The sequence below is a fragment of the Peromyscus californicus genome, unplaced genomic scaffold, assembly GCF_007827085.1.
Source record: "Peromyscus californicus insignis strain IS unplaced genomic scaffold, ASM782708v3 Scaffold_21__1_contigs__length_65335640, whole genome shotgun sequence".
NCBI classification, from domain to species: Eukaryota; Metazoa; Chordata; class Mammalia; order Rodentia; family Cricetidae; genus Peromyscus; species Peromyscus californicus.
In genome coordinates this window covers 19,031,005-19,047,564 of record NW_026294514.1, presented here as the reverse complement: position 1 = coordinate 19,047,564, position 16,560 = coordinate 19,031,005, and the positions used below count along the sequence as shown (strand labels likewise).

At 38.9% G+C, this 16,560-nt stretch overlaps 1 pseudogene; it reads right to left on the bottom strand.

Moving 5' to 3' along the window:
* Positions 1-15,116, bottom strand: part of LOC128118016 (alcohol dehydrogenase class-3-like) — a 100,667-nt pseudogene extending 85,551 nt beyond the window's left edge.
* Positions 15,117-16,560: the final 1,444 nt, after the last annotated feature.

The following is a 16,560-nucleotide window of genomic DNA, read 5'->3' as shown; positions in this document are numbered from 1 at the left end:
TAAGATTTGCCCTTAAGAATACTGCAGGGAGCAAAGAAGAATTCCTATTAGTCAAAAGAAAGCAAAAACTCAGGCTCAAAAGAAGATAAAATTTCTCCTTGTGCCACCTCTGAATGGACTCTCAGGTATGTTTGGCGACTGTCACCAAAGTAACAAAGGGTCATCCGTAAGGACCGAGGAGCTTCACCAGGACTGCATTCCTATCAAAGCTGACTATATTTCCCCTTGGCCTCCCTTTGGCTTTCTGGAATTTCTGCAGTTTTTATGGTCAACAGTGATCTGAAAATAGTAAATGAAAAATTCTAGAAATAGGGAATTAATAAGTTTTAAATTGTCTACCATTTTTAAGGAGTATGATGAACTCTCCCATTTGTCTCTCCTCCACTCAGCTGACATATGAATCAGCCCTTAGTCCAAAAGACCTGGGCTGTATTAGTGACCCTTAAATTATTTAGTAGCTATCTTGATTATGGACTGACCATCACAGCACCACAGTACTATAGTGACTGTGGTCAGTATCCTTTGATTTCCTTAATAACGTCCCCACAATAAATGGTACTGATGCTGACAATTCAGACACATGGAGGAAATCTGTAAAGTCACTTCTTTATGTGACTGGTAACTCTCAATTAAGAGGAAAGAAAAATGTTTTATGTTGAGATTTGAAAGCTGAGGTATAAGACATTGTAAAATCAAGACAACATTGACATAAGTCTCATTACATCATATTGTTGTAATTTATTTTTTTTCATTTATTAGTGTTAACATTTTTCATAGGTATGTATAGGAGAAAACATGATACAGACTGAGTAGATTATATTTAGGAACATATATAAGAAAATTTTTTTAAAGAGACCAGAGGCCATTGAATTTAAGAGGGCACATAAGAGGTGCTGGAAGAAAGAAAGGGAAAGGAGAAATGATGTGATTGCATTTTAATTTCAAAAAATAAAAAAATAATAAAGTAAATCTATACTACCCAATAGGCCGCTAACAGGGCTAGAAATAACTATGGTGTGCTAATGTGTGTTTTTCTATTGAACTGGTATAATTAATTTCTCAACAATACTCCTATAAGAATGCTGTGGGATAACCACTCTACATGCTATAAATATGTTTTATTACCATTGGTTAATGAAGAAGCTGCTTTGGCTATAGCAAGGCAGGATAGAACCAGATGGGAAATCCAGGCAGAGATATAGGAAGAACGACAGAGTTGAGAGAGATGCCAACCAGCCACCAGAGGAGCAAGAAGTATTAGAACACAGGTAAAGCCATGAGCCACATGCCAAAACATAGATTAATAGAAATAGATTAATTTTAGTTGTAAGAGTAGTTAGTATAAGCCTGAACAATAAGCCAAACAGTTCATAATTAATACTGATCCTCTAAGTGATTATTTTAAAAGTGGATGTGGTACTGGGTGGGACAGAAAAGCCTCCATCTACATAAGAATATAACAGACAATATTTATAAACTATTTTAATTTATAATTATGTTAATATGATATAAAGTTTTAAATTAGCCCAATTAAAAATGGATGCTATCTTTAACCTGATTAACACATTTCTATAAATAATGCTTTTAGTTTGGAAGAGTTGATTCTGGGCATTTTGTTTGACTGTGAAAGCACTGGACAGACAGACATAAGACTTATTTTTAAAATATATCTAATTGCTTGTTTTGTTAAAGTGAAGTGGACTTGCAATGTGATTCATGGGATTTCATGAAGAATGAAGTTTTGGTCATTTTGCATTTGGAGAAGAACGTGTGTGAGGAAGAAGAAAAGATTTTAAAATGAGGGAGTGGGGCAGTCAGGGTGGGGGGACACAAAAGGGCAGCAGCCTAAGTATTAACGAGAAATACTTGGGAAAAAAACTAAATACTGAAATTCAGGAAGCCTGATTTAATTGTGTTCCTTCCTGTGCTGAGGTTTTTGCCTTATATACAAATCCTCAGACAAAAGATGGCTGACACAATGAAGATGAAGAGTCATTGAAGGGGGGAAAAGGGAGGAAAATCCTTGAGAGAATCAAAAACCGTGTTGGAAAAAAAGATATTCAAGACAAGTCATGGAAAACTTCGAAGAAAAATTAAATACCATCCTAAGAGTTCCAAGAAAGTCAGAGAGGGGCTGTGTGTTTTCTGTCTCTATATTGTTTACTGCTCTAGTTGGAGGCATGAACCTGGGAGAGCCGGGCCTGAAAATGAGGCAGACTAAAGTCTCATGCAATAGTCAACTTTATTCAGAGCACCAGACAATTTATACTCTGAGAGTTAAAAAGAGTCACCTGAGTAAAGTGTACAATCACTCACAAAGGCAAGCTGCACATGGCAAAGCATGTTTTTCCTTAAAGGTGTATGAACAAATATCAATAGCCAGTTGCAATGAATAATCTAAAGTGAACTCACTCCTATCCACTACACCTGGGAGGGGCACAAAAGCACACTCCAAACACAATTCCGTGTTTTTGAAGAAACTGAGGTCACAAGACTCTTGCCTTGTTTTCTTGGAGTTTTCTCACAAGCACTCAGAATTCCCCTTGCATGACTCCATTCTTGGACAGTGTTCTGACCCTATAAGACATGAAGCCTGTTCTTTTGTTTGGAAATTAAAGGAAATAGGGACTCCAGAATCCTGGAAGATTCAGGAACTGTTAGACTATATAAGCCACCAGTCTATTTATGAGTGATCAAAGAAAACACAACCCTTAGATCAGAAGCACCCGAGGCGAGCACTTCATTTCCTGCCATCAAAATACGTAGAAAGGGAAAGTACCATTATTAATATTTAAGAAATGTTGATCATTGTTAATCCAGGTCACGAAACATCCTGGATTAAGCCAGGACTCATTATACAGACACCCTTCTTTTCAGATATTACGTTAATTTTTTTAATGAAGCCCTAATTACCTTGAATAAGGCTTAAACTAGGAATAAGGATCATATAAGACTCCAAAACTTCAACAACTGAAATATATACTTTAGTAGAAGAGATAAGGGGAAACAGGACATTTTTAGCCTTTATTAACAATCTGGGACATATAGCCAGAGTAAGATGTCATTAAGAACAGAAGCACACTGTGTTGTGACCCCAGATCTTTTGATAACACACTATAAAGGTCTTTCAAACCCAAGGGAAAAGAACAATTCCTTACCCAAGACTTTAATTTAAAAATGTCTTGCTTGCTCTTCCTGAAAAGATGATTTCTTGGAAGTAGATAAAGGAATTGGGTGATAGCTACTTTTGCTCTGCCCTCCACTCATTGATATTAAGATTTTATTTGAGTCTTGAGTGCACTCTAGGTCCAAGAAATACTAGTTGGAAACAAGAGGCCAGAATGCTGAAGTGTTCTCAAAACAGACAATAGGAGCTGTCAGTAGGATGTTTCTTTCTGGAGAAACCTTGCCTATTTATAGTTTTTCAATCAGCCTTTATAAATTTTAATAGCCTAATTCCAAATTGGGTTTTTACTGTCAGCATTTTTTTTCTGTAGAGGAAATGGAACTCTCTAGTTAAACAAAGGCACAGAAATGGAAAATGCCCTGTTTGGTCTTCATTTCAAAGTCCCCTCAGACTGATTTCTCATTTCGGATGAGCACTAGTTACATTTCTGTTCTGGCACCTTAAAGGCAGAGTCTATTTCACATCTTCTACCCAGTGTCCTCTGTATAGAGATTCAAAAGAAAAAAAATCTATTAGTGAGTAGACCCAAAATATGGATCCTGCTCTTTCAGGCACTAAGAAACCTGTGTATTAACGTCTAGATGCTCAGTGCAGGGGCCCCTCCTCCTGAGGCATTGTGTAATAATATTCCAGCAAGTTATTCCAGATCAAAATGTCAGACAGTGAAAAAGACACAGATTATGCAAAACCAAATGGATCCCTAGACTGTAGCAGCACAGGCAGCAGGCAGCAAGTTTGAACTAACTCTGCCCCTGACCCTCAGAAGGTCATAGTGCCTGCACTGTTGTTTCAGCCATTTATATATCTTGAATTTCATTCATTTACTTATGGTAAACAGCATTCCTTGTGCAGGCTGGTGAATCCACTGGGTTAGATTACTATTTTTAAGAACATATGAAATCATAATTGGAGTAAGAACTTCTGATTAAAGTGTTTCAGATCCTAATATCGGACTAGCATGCATACTATATAGTACATATGATTTACATATTCAAGTGAATGTGTTTAACCATTTATATCCCATAATGCAAGTGATATATTTTGCAGCAGATTACCATTTAAGCAATATATTAATCTTCATTCATATTCTGTTTTTGATCACTTTGAAAATCATATCCTAGGTTTCTATTTGCTGTCCATCCAAGCCCTCCCTGTGTTGGTTCTTGGAAAACAAATTATGAACTACTCAAAACATATTTGGCAACGAACTAATAATATGGTAGAAATAAGTAAATACTAAGGATGCAATAATTTGACTTTAAAAGAACTACAACCTCTTCAACCCTACCACAAAGACTCACAGCAGCAATATTTGTTCAACTAAAATTTTTGTGGTATTAAATACAGTCAATTACCTAATCTCTTAACTATATAATTGCATTCTTGTATTCAAGATAATTTCAGGTAATTTTAAACTTTCTATGTCTTTGTAGCACTCATCACTTTGAGTAGCTTTTGGAAAGAGAGAACAAATGAATTTAATAACTGATTTTGCACAGTGGTAGAAATTATACAGCTGATTCTTGCTGTTGAATGTTGTTCTGTATACTGTGAATGTGTGTTGCTCTGATTGGTTGATAAATAAAATGCTGATTGGCCAGTAGCCAAGCAGGAAGTATAGGTGGGATAAGCAGACAAGGAGAATTCTGGGAAGAGAAAGGCTGAGTCAGGAGTCACCAACCAGACACAGAGGAAGCAAGATGACATGGCAGAACTGAGAAAAGGTACCAAGCCATGTATCTAAACATAGATAAGAATTATGGGTTAATATAAGTGTAAGAGCTAGCCAGTAATAAGCCTGAGCTAATGGCCATACAGTTTTTAATTAATATAAGCCTCTGTGTGTTTATTTTGGTCTGAGCAGCTGTGGACCAGGTGGGATACAGGAGAAGTTCCAACTATAGATTCTCTTATCAAATCTTTGATCTACCTCAGCTGTGGTCACTGATATAATTCACTTCCCCCTTCCTTTGAACACACTGGAAACATCTCTTCTTTCAGCTTGTACCTCCCATAGGCCTTTTCAATGAGTGCTTCTTAGATACATCATTCCCCTCCTTTAGCTCCCAACACCAAACAGCTGTCTTCTATATTCATTCCCTCTCTTCATCAGTAAAAATTAGAGCCTCAAAGAAGGTACACAAGTTTTACTTTGGCTTTTAAATCTGATTATAACTACCATGAAGACTTAGAAACTGTGATATTAAATGACATCATCTAAAAGCAAGTTGTTCAAGGGTTCATAACTATGTCCCCTCACAATAGAATAGTAGCTCATAGAGTTTTATATTTAATCAAAAAAACAAAACAGTTAGTTAGGTAAAGTAGCAATTAACAAGGCAATTCCATGTAGTTTTATCTGATAGTTAAAAGAGGTTTATTTTGGTGTGACTTACAACCAGCAAGTGGATTGGTTACAGAATCCAGGAAAGGCAGGCACAGTCCAATGCAGTTCCCTGGAGAACTCTGACTTGGTCTGCAATCCAGCATCCAGGATCACGAGGTAGCCAAGAGAGCAATCACCTTTGCATTTCCCCTCTTAAAGGGTCCCTGTCCCAGCCACGTCCTGAGTGTGGGGGAGGCCAGGTACCTAGCAGTTACCTGCTGCCTTCTAGGGGTGGTACTTCAGGGGTGAAGGAAGCACAGACAACCACCCCTACAGTTAGGTTTTATTATCTTGGAAAAAGTCAAGGCTTTCAAAGACTAAAGAATTTTTCCAAGACACAGAGGCAGCAATGGAACACAATTCCAACTCAGGTCTGACTTGTTTCAGTATTAATATTCTACCAACGCTCAAGGAGAGTTTGATCTTCAGACAAGCACAACTGTTTCTTAAATGAGAAAAGTCCAAAAGTGTCAACTATAATTTAAAGAAAAACTTACAACATAAATGCACTAGAGACAAAGAATCAAGACACCAGGTATGATGGTATTGATCAAACATGTCTCATTGTCTCTAAGAGATGTGTGGCTGTGAGTAAACTACTTAATTGTTGACCTTCAACAATTTTACGTATTCACCTAGAAAACTTAACCCGTTAATAATTTTGATAACTCTGAAATCTATAGGCTTTTAAGCCAGTTCAGATATAGAGAGTGAAAACATTCCCTTAATGATTGTCAATAACTAAAGAGCAAAATTACAAGTCAGTCTAATAACTTCCATGCATATTTATGTCATATCAGGCTCTGATTTAATTTTCTAGCACATATTCATGCTATGTATAGCTTCATTTCTAACACTGTCTTGCACATAACTAGAAGGATAATTTCTTCCTTCTTGCTGGGGATAAACAAAACAAAGTCAGTTTAAAACATGAAGATATATACCTTTTACAACACTGACTTCTGAGAATTATATAACATGTTCTTCGGAAATTCTATGACTTGGTGTGTTATCAAAAATGTGATAGCCTTGAGGATGTTACTGACATTTGACAGCTAAAGAGGAATGTATATATGTATTCATGCTATAAGAAAAATAATCAACCACATATCATTTTTTTGGGGGAAAAAGTTCACATACTGAAGAGACATTTTATTCAGATCTAGTGAAAAGCAATAGGTGCATTATTTTTAAAGTTTTCAATTACAACAAAATCAAACAGTATCACATAATAAAAAATTTTCAAAAAATGCAACCAAATGTTGGGACAGAGATGTACCTCAGTAGTGAATGTTTGCCTAGTATACAGAAACAAGACCATGAGCATAATCCTTAGCACAACATACAAAAAATGGGAGATTTTATCAATAATATGTCTAAAAATATTATGTCTGGCATGTAAGTGAGTTAATATTTAAACATTTGACACTCCCTGACATTTCTGGCTAAAGATTTTTTTCCCAGTGATCCATTATGTACCAATAATTTCAAAATATTGCTGAACTTCTTATCAAATTTAAGAAAACTATGTACAATTTTTTATTTATTTCAGAAATCATTACAGATTCCACACTTGGTAAAATTTAAATAAGGAAATGCTATGAGCAAATTTTAAGTCAGTCAGTTAAATAAACTAAATGAAATTGGCAAATTTGTGAGGTACAAATAATAAATCTGACTCCCAGAAAGTAGACATTTTTAAAAGTTAATTTTTAAAACAACCAATCATCCAAACATGATGTCACACCACACTAATTTTAACACTCATGGCTGGCAAAGAAGGATAATGTGTTTTAGGCCAGCCTTGGCTATATAGAGAAAACTTACCTCAAAATAAATACATAAATAATTAAAACAACCAAACAAAAGTTTTCCTCTCAAAATAATCTCCCAAGTGTAATACATTTACTGTTGATTTCAAAATGAAACTTAAGGGACTAACACCAATTATATACAGTGCCACCCAATTTATTTTATAAAATCCAAAAGTATAACTACTACATAAAACCAGCATATGAACATTATAAACATGAAAATATGTAAGAAAATAATGAATCAAGTCCAAAAATACATCTAAAAATACTTCACATTCCATCAGGAGCTTTCACAATTCCTTCAATGCAATGATGCTTATTAACAGAAAGACCACAAAATAAAACCGATCTGTGCCATAGAGAGGAGCACATGACAAATCCCACTGGCCATTCCTGATAAATGTCAGCCAATTGAGATTCAGATAAAATGTCCTCATAAGCATCTACAAAATGAATTCTACAGATACATCAGACATAGTCAGGTTTTAACTGAACACCAGGAACAGGTCTATCTATTCTCACCATTTAACTATTATGACATCAAAGTTCCTCACTAGCATCAAAATGCAATAAAGGAAGAAAATCATAAAAGTTAGCAGGCTGGGGAGATGGCTCAGTAGGTAAAGTTCTTGCTACACAATCATAAGGTCCTGAGTTCAGATCCCCAGACCCATGTTAAAGCTAGGCACAGAAGCATGTATCTGTAACCAACCACTAGGGCACAGGGACAGGCAGCCTCAGAAGCTGACTGACCTGCCAGCCAAGCCTAAACAGTGACCTCTAGGTTTAATGAGAGACATTGTCTCAGTAAATACCAAGTGGAGAGCAATAGAGGAAGACACCCAAAGTCAACCTCTAGCCTCCATAGGCACACACATGGGCAAGCTCATCCCGTACACAAACACACATGCAAAAAAACACACACAATTTTTTTATTTCATTTTTCTTTGGCAGGCAGGTGAGAGGAAGTTTATTTGTTTTTAATTTAACAGAATAGTTTATTGTAATGAACTTATAAATAAAAAAAATTACACAGTTAGATTAATGTAACTACTCAAGCAAGCACTGCCCAGTCCCAAATCTTTTTCATCTCAATGAGCTTCTATGAATGAGTGGCCATTCTGTCTGACACCATGGAGTTTTGCTTACAATTTTACTTTCACTACACATTAAAATTTTATTCGCTTATCCACCGTAGAAGAAGAGAAATATATAAAAGTTTTAAAGCTAGAGAAACAATTAGCTTTATGTCTTCTTTTGTGGCTATATGTCCCTTTGCCTACATTTCATTCTTCTTCATCATCTAATATTATTCTTTCTTGGTCTCCTTTTTTAAATGTTCTACTATACCCATACTTACATGTTTCTGCATATATGTATATACTATATGCTAGGATTGGCATATGAGAAATAGCATGCAGTGTTTATATTTTCTGAACTTCGGTCACCTTGCTTAACACTATAATTTCCAAGCCCATTCATTTTTCTGAAAATTTCATGATTTAATTTTTTCTTGCAACTGAATATTTCATTTTGTATAGGTATCACATTTTCATTATTTATTGTATTATTGGACATATATGGTGGCTCCATTTGCTTGCTATCATAAATAAAGAAGTAGTAAAATGTGGCCACTCAAATGTCTTCATGGTAAGGTATGTAAGTTCTCTGATATATGCCCCTGAGTAGAAGAGCTAGATCAGATTATGGTTCTATTTTCATTTTTTTTTCTTTTATAGAGAACAGATTTTTTTTATATACAATATATTCTGATTGCAGTTTCTCCTCTCAGGTCCTTCCCACCTCCCTTCTCATCTGCAACCCACAACCTTTCTGTCTCTCCTTAGAAAACAAACAAGTGTTGTGGAAGAGAACACTTGTTTAACTATGTAAAGATGTGTTACCTTTGTTTATGCTACATTTGTTTAACTATGTAAAGAGGTGTTGTATTTGTCTTACCTTGCCTGCCTAAGGTGCCTGATTGGTCCAATGAAAAGCTGAATGGACAGTAGCTAGGCAGTGGAGGGATAGGCAGGGCTGGCTGGCAGAGAGAATGAGTAAGAGGAGGAATCTAGGCTTGGGAGAGAAAGAAGGGGAAAGAGAGGAAGATACCAGGGGCCAGGCAGCCAGGCAGCCACCAGCCAGCCAGACACAGAGGAAGGAGAAAAGTAGGATATACAGAATGAAAGAAAGGTAAAAAGCCCTGAGGCAAAATGTAGATGAAGAGAAATAAGTTATAAGAGCTAGCAGGATACAACTAAACTAAGGCTGAGCATTCATAACTAATGGTAAGTCTCCGTGTCATGATTTGGGGACTGGGGGTCCAAGAAAGCCCGCTACAAGCAGACATCTGAAAAACAATAATAAAATAAAATAAGGTAAATAAAAAACAAATAAATTGGAATATGGCAAAACAACCAAACAAGAAAAAGAGCCAAAGTAAAATATACACAAAGATTAAAAAAACAAACAAACAAACAAAATAAAACGTCCTGACTTAACATCATGAAACAAAAAAAAAAAAAAAAAAAAACCTCAAAAGACACCATTGAGCACTGAGCTCTTTTTGTGTTAACCATTTACTGCTGAGCAGGGGGGCTACCCTCAAGTGTGGTTTGTTTTCCCCAGTGAGACTCCTTTGGCTAAAACTATTTTTTTATTTGCAAGTGGCTATCAACTGGAAATAGCTTCCGGGTTAGGGATGGGAAGGTATGTCCACTTCTCTCAGCTCTAGGACTCTGTCTGTTACAGACCTGTGCAGGCCCTGGCATGCTGCCGAAGTCTCTGTGAGTTCACATGTGTTCCGGTCCTGTTGCATCTAAAAGGTCTCAATTACTTGGTGTCCTCCATCCCCTCTGGCTCTCAACACTCCTTCTGTTTCCTCTTCCACAGAAATCCCTTAACCCAGAGGAGAGGGATTTGATGGAGACTTCCTGTTTAGGACTGAGTGTTCCAAGGTCTCTCACTCTTTGCATATTGTCTGTCTGTGAGTCTCTGTCTTTGTTCCCATCTGCTTCAGGAGGAAACTTCTCTGATGACGGCTGACCAAGGAGCAGATCTATGAATACAGCAGAAAGTCATTGCGAGTCATTTTATTGCTCTGTTTATTTAGCAGAACAGTAGTATTTGGTTTTCCCCTAGGTCGCTGGGCTATCCAGTCTCAGGTTCTTGGCCACCCAAGCAGTTTTGGGTGCGGGTTCCATCTCATGGAATGGGCCTTTATTCAAATCAGATATGGATTGGTTAACCCCATAAGCTTTGTGACTCTATTGCATCACTGTGTCTTGCAGGCAAGTCAATTTTGTAGACCAAGAGGATTTGTAACTGGGTTGGTGTTTATCTTTCTCCTTTGGTAGCGTGCAGAGTGCCTTCCAGTAACATGGATACTAGTCTATAGCGGTGAAGACTCTAGCTAGACACTAGCTCAACTTCTCCATGTCCAATGAGTTGTGTAAGGGGGGGACAGCTAAAACTAAGGACTACATACACAAAGGGTCATATGGAAACCTAATACAGGAGAAGCTTCCTATAATATATATGTGTATAAAGTCAATCTAAATGAAATCACCAAATAATGGAGAAGACAGAGCCCCAACTGGATATCTCTTGTCACCAAATGAAGCTGCCAGTACTGATAATGGGTTACATCTAATCAAGTTCGTGGTCAAAGGGGCCCCATAGGAACCCCCAAACAACCCAGGCTATTGCCAAGGGTATTGACGGCTCTCCACAAACTAACGACAGTGAAGCCCTAATGTTAAATTTCATTTTGAAATCACAAACATGGGAAGGAAAAAAAAAAAGTCAGGCAGATGGCATAGTTATTCAAACAGAAAATTCTGTATAAACAAATCCACGAGTATCTTACCAAAATTTCAAAGTTACAGGATACAAGGTAAATAATTTTAATCGGTTGTGATTCTTGCACTTGCCACAAGCCATATCAAACAAAATTTTAAAAATAAGTCCATTTAAAATATCATCCAAATCTTTTAGCAATATATTTAAATAAATACAGCAAAGACCCACATGTAAGAACCAACTAACATACAGAACTACACAGGGAAAAGCCGAGGTCTCAAACCTACACCAAGAACTATAGTCAAAAACTCTACCCTCCAATTACTCTAACAGCACCATTGTCTGAACATTTGTCCTGTAGTAAGCCATGAATAATTACACATTCTAACCATAAGATACCCCATCCAATCACCAGTCCTTGCACCTGAGATCACCCTGATTAGCCCATAGTTAACCCTAGCCTGTTATTAGGGAGACAGAGCTGCAGCTGGCAGTTCTGCCTCTACGCTTGGCTGCTCATTAATAAATCCTTTCTCTTTGACTAATCTCTTGCTTTGGTGGTTACATACTACACGCTGGGCAAAACAGGCCTGTGAAGGAACAATAATGGGCTTTTCATAGATTTCTTTAGAATGATAAACATGCAAAAATCAAGAACAGACACTAAGATGGATTTTATAATCAAAAGCCCGAAAGGCAGAATACTGTATCATCCCATATAAACCAGTCTTCTTTCATGAATTAAATTAGGACACCACACACACACACACACACACACACACACACACACCTAATGAATCATTTAATTATCTAATATGTCAGATTAGTAATGCCTAAATCAAGCTTTCACAATACAGCCTGGAGATATAGCTCACTAGATAGAATGCCTACCTAGAAAGCATAGAGCCCAGGGTTCCATCCTTATATGGAATAAATTTGCATGCAGAAAACACTTGTACCCTTGCACTTGAGAAGCGGAGGTTGGAGGGTCAGAAGTTCAAGGTCATTCTTGGATAAAAAGCAAGTTCTGAAACAGCATACTCTATACCAGACCTTGTCTGAAAACAAGTAAAATTTAAAAAAAAATAAAGTAATTATTTTTCATTATTCTAGGGTGAAAACAAGTTCTAGGGTTATATAGCTAATATAACTAGATAGTTATCAAAGTTACCATTTTTTCCTAGATCTAGATTTGTTTCGTACAAATATATTGTTTGTGCAAACCCACATTTTATTGTGTAACTTTCATTATTTGTCTAATTAGGTGTGGAGCAAACATGTTGACCATTTTAAAACTTGCGTTTGAGTATATAATCCAGATACATAGAGGCTCCTTCAGCCTGAAGGAAAATGTGCTCGTATGAGCCATAAAACAGCTGTTTCTTATTCCTGCTCATTATTTTGAGCCCTCTAGCACTTTCTGAAGCATGTTTGTGTATCTCCAGGGCATGTCTTATATGTACCCACAGATGTGACATTTGCCCCTTTTGATGTTAGGGATCTCCTGGACCGTGTGTACAGTAGAGCCTGCTGCTGGGGATGGTCTGAGCCATTTCACCAGGACCACAGTTCTTTGTGCTGGCCGATGTCTACAGCCCAGAAAGCTGTGCCTGGTGCGCTGTCCTCCAACATCACTAGAGTCATTACAGTTCTCATATTCCCAGAACTGCATGCCTCTGCTGTGCAGCCAGGAAAACTATCATCTTCCAGTGTCTGGAATAAGCCTCTGACTGAGCTCAGGCGACTGAGTCACTTACCCTAGAACGGAGTACACTTTGCCTTGATATTCTCCTTCCATGGGCATTAATCAGTGCCCAGTTCCTCAATGTCCCTGACACTAGAATTACCTGGAGCACATGGGCAAACACCAATGTTTGGCATGTGCCCAGGGACTATAATTCAGTATTCAGAAGTATCAAGTGAATCTACCTGGATTTGTAGAACTGAGTTATAAGACTAACAAAGTGTGTGTGTGTGTGTGTGTGTGTGTGTGTGTGTGTGTGTGTGTGTGTGTGTGTGTCATCCTTTTACTTCTCCAAAGAGGATATATAGACCTGAAATTTTATGTGCTTGAACCCTGGCTTCAAGTAGTGATTTTACATATTATAAAATCCATATATCATGAGCACAGTATGATAGCTTTTTGAACTGTTAAGTGCTAAAAAACAAAAAGTAAGTCATTAGCATATACCCCCACATGCATACAATTGCCTTTAGGAACATGATAGAGGCATATTTGCACTCATGAGCTTTTTGTGGGTCAACAGTGTTGGTCCAACGAGAATAAGGAGTAGAGCGCCTTTAGGTAAAGCAGGTGTCAACAGAAACTCATTTTTTCATAGGAAAAAATAAGTCCTTTTGTGTGGTGATATTGTGTTCCCCAAAATATTGTGCACCCTAATAAACTTATCTGGGGTCAGAGAACACAACAGCCACTAGATATAGAGGCCAGGAAATGGTGGCGCACATGCCTTTAATCCTAGCATTCCAGAGACAGAGATCCATCTGGACCTCTGTGAGTTCAAAGCCACACTGGAAACAGCCAGGCATGGTAACAAGAGCCCTTAATCCCAGGAAGTGATGGCAGGAGGCAGAAAGGTATGTAAGGTGTGAGGATGAGGAACTAGACTGGTTAAGCTTTTAGGCTTTTGAACAGCACAGTTCAGATGAGTTCCGTTCCGGATGAGGACACAGAGGCTTCCAGTCTGAGGAAACAGGATCAGCTGAGGAGCTGGCCAGGTGAGGTTACCTGGGGCTTGTTCTGCTTCTCTGATCTTGGTTTGCTTTTATTAATAAGACCTTTTAAGTTTCGTGCTACACTTTTGCACATCTGATCTAGTCCTGTAGGCGAGACTACTAGGGCAGCTTGTTAAACACCCTGTCCCTATCTCCACTGGAATCCAGTCACATCGAGCTCAGCTTCACTCTACACAAATTGGTGTCACATTTGGCGTCTTTTATTGTTCTTTCTAAGAACAAAACCAACACAATGACCAATTAGTGGAAAGAGTAACTTGAACCACTTTCCCCACTCCATTTTAACTGCTGAAATATTGAACTGAGGAGAGCAGTTAGTGTGTCGGAATTCTCTTCAATTATCCTCCCAGCTGCCGGTGGATATCACTAACTATAAAGCTTATACAGGACCTCAGTTAAAAGGGCATTTGAGGTCAGCTGAACCATTCCGTGTTCATTTCTTTCTAAAACATAACGCCTTGCAATTGAATATTGTTCTTCCAGAAGCTATAAGACCACCTCAACATCTGATGCCTGGATAACTTGGAACATAATTAATAAGCCAGCAGAACAAGAAAATGTGCTGAGATCTGTCACATGTTATAGATTGTTTCATGAATCAGAGTTTAATTCAAACAAAAGTAAAATTCCCTTTCCTAAGGTTTGAATGTTAACTAGCTTTGAAGCAGAGATATCCTGAAGCACCAACAAGAATCCAAAAGTGGGGACCTGCCCGGCACCATTTGGACCAGGTGGGTGAGGAACACCCACATGCCTGCCTGGGGCCGGCATAGAAGAAATCATGAGCGCCATTATGGTGAGCAAATATGTGGTGGGGTATGGAAGAGAAAGGAGGCAGATCTGAAGAGGCAAAGGCGGTGAGGAATGGGTTGATATGTGTGGTCTGCTTGCCACCCGGGACCACGGTGATGTCTGAGCCTGGGCTGCTGCCAAGGGCCATATCGATGTCCATGGCCCTACTACAGTCAGGGACTGAGTAGATGTGTATGGCTCCTGTTACCACCAAAGGTTGTGCAAATGCCAGGGATCTGGGCTGACACCTGAGCCCATACTGGTGCCAGAGGGTCATGCTGCCACCACGGCCATACAGATCCGGGTGGCCTGCACTGCCACCCATAGCCATGGTGACTTCTGAGCCTGAGCTGTTGTATGGGGCCATGTCTGGGTCCATGACCCTACTGCAGCCAGGGTCTGTGTTGATGTCTATGGCTCCCGTTACCATTGAAGGCTGAGTGACTGTCTGAGATCTGAGCCACCACATGGGTCCATGTTGGAGTTGGGGACCATGCTATTGATGGCCACGTCTGGGTCCATGGTCCTGCTGCAGCTGGGACTATGTTGATGTCCACTGCCCATGTTACCACAGGGGCCCATTCGAACCATGTGTTGAATAGTGTGTTGAAGTGTAAGGGCTGTGCTGAGCTGGCTCCACCTCCCACTGCCCTGGGAAAGCTGTCCCCCACGTCACCAGAGAACTGACCCTGCCCCTTGCTGGCCCTGAGATAGCTGACCATGATGACCCCAGCATGGGAGGACTGGCCCCTCCCTCCTTCCTCCCTTCCCTGCCTCCACCGCCCTTGGGAAAACTGGACCCACCCCTCACAGGCACAGAAGAGCTGGCTCCGCCCCCTCACCTGACGGGGTGGTCCGGACTGACCAACCCAGCTACCACCCAGGCACACATCTAGGGCTTTGAGTTGACATTCCCCAATATCTACCCTATCTATGACCTGCTGGAGTGCATGAAGGGACTGGTGCTCCAGAACCATAGCCACAGGATCTCCAAGACTGGGGCAAAAGCAGGATATCCAAGAAGAGTTTCGGTTAGGCTCCAGTATTGATGGTGTACCGGAAACCAGAGGCCTTGACCAGACCAACAACACGTTACACAATGAACATTTGCAAGAAAAGCTGTTTGGACAAAGGGTAAACTGCATGACACACTGCAGCTCCCAATGCCACTGAGATGAATGAAGAGGTGATGGAGAGGCAAAAAGATGGAGGAACAAAGTGGGATATTTTTTGGTTGTTTGCTTTTTGCTTGTTTGTTTATTTTGTTTTTGTTTTTGTTGTTTTGGTGGGGTTTGTTTGTTTGTTTGGTTGGTTGGTTGGTTTGGGTTTGGTTGTTTGTTTTTAATTAATATTCTTATTTATATTTTTTATTATTTTAATTTTTACTGTTTCTTTTTAAGTTTTCCTTTGGGGGGAACACTACAAGTGTGAAAGATGGATACAGAGGGACTGGGAAATGAGATGGTATGCATGATGAGAAATTCCCAAAGAATCAATAAAAAGTTATGATTTTTAAAAAAAGCTAAAAAAAAAATCCGAAAGCGATCTGAATCATCTATTGTATATCTGGTTCACTCTAGTACAATTGGTTAGAAAGGAAAGCCATTTTCCATTAACTTATGGCAGAACATCAAAAATACCTTTCTGTTTATCCTAATCTACCAAGTGTTCTCATCCAGACACCCATCCATCATAAGCATTCGAGTGAGTGGATGCCAATGGCTGTGTGGCTGTGCTCTTAGTGCCATTGTGTGGTTACACTCAAGAAGGAAGACTGGTACCCACGCAGTCTCAAGAGAAAACTCCCCTGGTCTCATTCAGAA